This window comes from Macrotis lagotis, chromosome 5, assembly GCF_037893015.1.
Source record: "Macrotis lagotis isolate mMagLag1 chromosome 5, bilby.v1.9.chrom.fasta, whole genome shotgun sequence".
Classification (NCBI taxonomy): domain Eukaryota; kingdom Metazoa; phylum Chordata; class Mammalia; order Peramelemorphia; family Peramelidae; genus Macrotis; species Macrotis lagotis.
This window is the reverse complement of record NC_133662.1, coordinates 75515099-75522031: the sequence shown is the minus strand read 5'-3', so window position 1 is coordinate 75522031 and position 6933 is coordinate 75515099.

Genomic DNA, 6933 nt, shown 5'->3' with positions numbered 1-6933 from the left:
AAGAGCCCTGTAATTGTTAACTTTCAAAGTCATTTGTATTATATTTATTTAATCATAATAATAGCTAATTTATATAGCACATTAAGATTTGAAAAACAACTTACAAATTTTATTTCATTTGATTCTCATAATCACTCTGGGAGATGAGTGTTAGTATTACATAGGAGGAAGACAAGGTAAATCTTTTCCAAGGTCATATAATAGTAAATACCTAAGGTTAAATCCTCTCTTCTAGACTCTAGGTTAGGAGCTACATTTCTTGCTCAATGTATCACCTAGAACTGCCTCATGATATTGCCCTACCTTGGACTACCAATATTCCAAGGTCAAGGTACTATCTTATGCATCTCTTTATCTCTCATACTGCCTCCCACAATAACTGGCACATAGTAGGAAATTGACAAATTTTGTTGATAATTTTTTTTGGAAAAGAGGGTATCATGAAGAGAGAAGGAAAACTAAAAAAAATGTTCCTTGGCTGATAAGGAGAAACAAGATTCTTCACTGTTTTACTGCACCATTGAAGTCCTGCCAAGAATTGTAGGATCAAGGGACTCATCTTCATTTCAAAGAACAATTTATCCAGGATCTATACTTCAGTCTTTTATCATCTCACAGAAAAATAGCATAGGAAAATTCCTACCTGCTGCAAGGCTAATGCTACTGGAGTGATGAAACTGGAGATAGTGCTAAGATTTAGTGCAGGAAGGAACTTCTGAGGTCATTCAATCTAACCCACTTATTTCCCTTCATCTTCCTATAGCCAAAGATGAAAATGTGATCAATATTTGACCTTAGACCTCAATAGTCTAAATTAGGTTTGTGATCCTAGGGTCTGGGTACTAATTTTTTTAATCGATAATTATTTCAATAGAATTTGTTTCCTTTGTAAGTCTATGATTTTATTTTATGCATTTAAAAACATGATTTTTGAGAAGGGGTTCATGATTTACCAGACTGTCATGCAGTGTAAGCCACTGTCCCTCTGCCCCTAAGAGAGCAAAACTTCTAATGGAAAAGCAGTATAAAGAAGGCATGTGATCTCTTTGACTTAATTACAATGTTTAATTCTGAACAGACAGCAAGAGGATTGTTAGTAAAGGGCACATTTTTAGCAGTGTAACAAATAAACAAATAAATATATAAATCACAAGTCCCTGCTCTCCTGTTTTGTTGTAAGCAGAAAAGAGAAAAATGTGTATCACACCCACTCAACTACATAACTTGCTATCTTAATCTGCTTAAATAAATTTCTTGGAGAAAGTCCATATTAGCCCCTGACTTTTAAACACCCTGGCATTTCCTTCTGGGGCCTCTACACCTTTAAAGCATTTTCTGATGAGACTTAAGGATTGTCCAGTGTCATCAAATGGTCTCATAAGGCTGACAAACTACCAAAAAACTAGATGGATTAGTGGGTGGGCATAACACAATAAAGATTCAGGAGCAGTGTGCTAGGCAAAGAGAGGAACGGAACGCACAAGCAAGCAAGAGTACCTGGATTCTGGGAGAAGGCTTTGACTCAATCAAAGGCCAGGATCTTTTTGGATCTAGTAAATGAGGTGAAAGTGATGAGGATGGTAGTGATACTGTAGGGCATTTCAGCATCTCCTAAACAGAGCTAGACAAACTACAGAGCACCCTAAACATGAAACCTGGGGAAGGGAATAAGTATTTACTAAATATCTCTCTTATTTGCCATAAACACTGCTAAGAGCTTTGGAAATATCTTGTCTAATCCTTGGAGGTATGTGCTATTATTATGCCCATTTTACAGTTGAGAAAACTGAGGCAGAGAGTTATTTGCCTAGGGTCACACAACTTATAAGTGTCTAAGGTCAACTTTGAACTCAGGTCTTTCATAACTAGCCCCTGCGCTCCCTGGCTCTCATAGAAAACTGATCTATCTACTCCCATCACCCTTTGGTCACAAGTCACAGGATCATAGGATAATAGATATGGAACTGAAGGAGAACTAAGAGATCATCTAGACCATTTTGAAGGTGAGAAAGGAAACTGTCTGAAATGCTTTAAGTCACCTTGGTAACTTATTTAAGTAGGTGACACTTAAAGGTAGGGCAGATCCAGGTTTTTCTCTGGGTTTGGAGCAGCCTCTAGTGTAGATTTATTTGGTGGAAGCAGAAGAGGCTTTCAAGGAATTGTTTTCACTTAGAATATCCTTTTCTCCCATTAGTCGAATGAGAACCTTTAGGTGATGGGTCAGGGAATTAAATCACCTATTCTCTCACCCAATATTTTTCTGATTTATTGAACCCTGGGATAACTATAGCTCAGAGCAGGATTAGGCTATTTCCTCGTCTTGTGTTTTCATAAGGAATATCTGTGACTTTACTCATATAGTATAAAATACTATAACTTAAAATGACATTAGAACCACAAGCTATCTAGTTTGGAAAACAGGAAGACAAATCATCTTCTGAGATCCTTATGTCACAAGTGAGGAAAAGGAGACCCAGAGAGATGACCTACCCAAGATCAAAGAGCTATTATGGCAGAACTAAGTTGAGGGCTTCAGTTGTATAATTTCCAGTCCAATGTCCTTTCCACTGGTATAATTTCTTCTAACATAGAGGGCAGAGACCCCCCACCATACTCTGAAAATGGAAGATTTATGTCATTTTATGTTAAGCAAATTTTCTGTGGAGTTTAGGACAAATTCTACAATTTCCTGTCTTATTTTCTGGGAGATTCTTCATTTAGGAACTATCAGGTCTTTTGTCTTTAAGAAGAAAAATAGATTTTAGGAAACAAATTAGAATTATGCTAAGTTTCTAAAATGTCCATATTCTTTGATTCAGAAGTTCCACTGGTAGGCATATACCCCAAAGAAAGCTTGTATATGTGTATACACATACATATGCATGCATGAGTATGTTTATGTACATGTATGTACACTTATGTGTATATATTCATATAAATACAAATATTTGAATATATTAATAAATATCAAACTATGACATTCTGTTTTTGTAATAGCAAAAAACTTAAAATTAAATAAATGTCTATTGATTGGAAAATGTCCAAATAAAATTGTGATAAGTGAATGTGATGGAATATTATATTGTGCCACAAGAAACACAGAATATGGAGGCAACCTGTGGATTTTTTCAAATAAAACTTTTTTCCTGCATTCAGAAGTTCTAGGTATTTTTCTTGTATTATTACTTAACATTAGAAAATTCTTGACTTGTTATATTCTTTTTTTTTAGGTTTTTACAAGGCAAATGGGGTTAAGTGGCTTGCCCAAGGCCACACAGCTAGGTAATTATTAAGTGTCTGAGACCAGATTTGAACCCAGGTACTCCTGATTCCGGAGCCAGTGCTTTATCTACTGCACCACCTAGCCACCCCGGCTTGTTATGTTCTTTTAGAAGACATTAAACTGTCTCTATGCATCCTCTAAGTTAGGTCAATATGATTTTCTTGCATAGAAATGTTTACTTTTAATTTTTTGCATTTCTTTTTTCAGAGTTTTCATTATTTCTGGATGTTGATAAGATTTGTCACCACAAATTCAAGTTTTTCTATTCTACCCATTATTTTTGCTGAGTAGACCACATATTCTTCTTCAAATTTTTCCTTTCTTTCTTAAAACATTTGGTAACATTCTGCTATGGTTCCATGCTTTCGTTTGGAATCTACAATTCTACAAATCTAAAATTCATTTTTCTTTTTTCTGGATGTTTATTAAGAGATCTCTACACTCATCCAGATTATATGGAAGTCATCTTCCCTGTTTATTAATATCATCTCAGTTGGTTTATTTGTTATCAAAGTCTTTAATTGAATTTTCTTTCATCTGAGATTTTTGGCAATTTCAGATTTCCCCCCCTCTATGTTCCCCTATTATTCACTTCCTGACTCCTTACCCTTACCCAGAAGTCATTTCTTCAAGGTAGTCATGGGAAAGTATAGATGAATATAAAATCTATATTAGCATTCTTACATGCTCAGAAATTCATATTTCACTGACCTTACTTCCTGTATCAAGTGACTTTTGGAGGTACAGAACTTGTCATAGTTGCATACCAATTCTCATTATTTTTCATACATGATAGAGAAACATTTGCTAGCATCATGTTCAAATTCTCACTATACCTCAGTTCTTCAGCTGAGGACTACTAGTTACCACATTGTTAAAACAAGATTATTTTTGACTTTCTGCAGTGCAAGGAAGATGAAACCAAATACTGTTGTAAATCTATAAATCAACTACCTCATAATACCAGTCTTTCCATCTACTCTTAATTTTCAACTAAGATATTTGCTTGCTACTAAGTCTAAAAAAATGGGAATCCTTGAATGAAATGATTATCATCATGATATTATAGAAAGAACCCTAGAATGGGAGTTGGAAATACACTTGCTGTGTGAACAACCCTCTTAGACTACAGTTTCCTCATCTCTAAAATGGAAATAATCATAGCATCTATGATAGGATTGTTTGGGGCTCAAAAAATAAAACACTTTGCTTAAAGTTTTATATAAATGTAAGTTATTAATTAATTGATTAATCAATGATTTCTTTGAACTGAGAATTGGTTGAGAGTCAAACAGGTGACTATTGGGGACAAAGATCTTAACAAAGGATGGACAAATAATGACATAACCATTTAACTCTTCATAAGGTTTCATTTTTAATTACCAAGGAGAGCAATCTTTATACTGGTAAGGATAAAACAGAAATGGAGAGAACACCAGGAAAGAAGATCAATCAGAAGACCCAGACTCAAGTCCCAACTCTGCTACTGAGTGATCTTGGGCAAATCACTTCAAGTCTTTGGGTCTCAGTTTCCTCATCCTATGGTGGTGGGGGGCTAATGTTGCCTAACTTCCCTTTCAGGTATATCCATGAATGAACAAATTTTTCAGAAGTTTCTTCTAATTCTGGATTTCAGACTAGTGTCCCCACAGGTAATAAGTTAGAGTCAGGACTCAAGGCCAGGAATTTTAATGTCATCCCCAGTATTCTTCCTACTACACCACTCAACTTCATGCCTATGAGGGAAGAGAGGTATTTTATAGTCAGAGGTCCTTAAATTTTTGTAAATCAGCAAGAATGTTGAAAGACTACTGCTTAAGTTGGAAGGGGAACATAGAAGGAAGATAATAGTAGGTGTCAATGAAAGGACTTAGGAATGTGCTTGTATAAATTTGACTTACAAAAATAAAAGATCTCAGAACTTTAAATAGGTGAAACAATGCCTAAGACAAATTCAGGATTGTTTATTTTTGTTATTGTTTTTTAAAATGGATTTTGGTGCCTTCTATTTGCACTCTTAGAGCAGATCTATTCCAGTCAAAAAACTGAATTCTTCTCTCCTTCAGAGCATACGCAGATCTACTCTGACTACTTTTTGTCAGCCATGATGACTCAGGATTTGTTCTGTGTGATGATGAAAAGTTTTTTAATTTGTTGCTTCTGAGCTGAAAAAGCTGATGACACCAGGTGCCAAACTAGGCTGAAGAGGCGGCATCCAGCTGGCAGGTTATTCAGAGGCAGGCATCAAAAAGGCAAATGACTCCAGGCTTGTGGTGGAAGAATAGAGCATCCTTTCCCATCCCAACAAAATGGCAGTCCTGAGGACTTTCTCTCTGCATGGAGGATGGACTCAATTTTTCCAGTTTGTCCTGGAAGTCCATTGCTATCTTACCTGTCTTTTCATACTTACTTTCTTACTTTTTTCTATTTCCAATCTTCTAACACTGACTATGAACTCTACGGTATTACAAACCCTGCAAGTTGCTGCAAATATGTTGATATTACTTGAATTACAGCAGTAGTAAAACTAGACTTTCAACAACTAAAATGCTGACAGTGGAAAAGATGACCCCATTTGGTGTTTGTTGGATCTGAACTCAATATAGGTCAACTATAAAGGAGCTAATTAGCACTCTTGTAAAACAACTGTATACTATTGAGACTGAATATTAGCCTCCTAACTGATTCTATTAGTAATGATAGTCTCTTTTAAAGCATTCTAAGATCCTTTATTGCTTAGCATTCTCTTTTCTATGTGGGAATAAACTATCTTTACAATACATGATTTATTTTGCCTATTAGGTTCTTCCCTGACTTCTCCCTTGGGAAAAGGGCTCTAGACTGGAACTAAAGGTAGATTTATTCTGCTAAATCCAAAGTGGAAGGGAAGGGAAAGAAATACAGGGAAGCCTAATTTTCATAATCAGAAGTCAGTCAACCTCAGAGAAAGAACTCAGGTTAAACATTGAGGGCACATAAAGGAAAGGGATTGGAGTAGGTTGTTAACCCTTTGACCTCAGTCAAACTAGCCACTGTGCAGAAGGGGGCAACAGGGAAGTCTTTTGGGGAAAGAAGTGAGTGGGAGGAGACTAGAAACACAGAAAATAGTCTAAGGTTGTGTTGGCATACAGGGTATGGAATTTCAGTACTGGGAAGGGACGATCTTGATCTCTTCTTCAGAGAGTCTCAGTCCCAACTAACCCAAGGAAGCATGCCCTCCTAAGAATGGAAGGATACTCCCACCTCCCCTAATATGATAATAGCATCTGGGTGAAAAATTCTGTTTGCCCAACTAGTTGTAGTTTTGATCCAAGACTTCTTCCTACAAGCAGTTTTGTTCTAAACTATGCTACTCAGATTGAGGTAATAAGCTCTGTCAATGGACTTTTCCTTTCAGATTTATAGAACTGATCAGTAATACTAGATTTAGGAGTCTGCCCATAATGCAACATGAATATAGTATCCAAGTCAATAATGCCTTCCATTGTTGCAAAGGGGTGGATAAGGGGGGAGAGAGTAGTCCCTGCCTAACAGGCTAAAATTTTACTAATTATGTAAAATTTAGGGTGATGATGCTCATCTTACCCTTTCTTCTTTTGGCAGGCAATGGGGTTAAGTGACTTGCCCAAGATCACACAGCTAGGCCATTA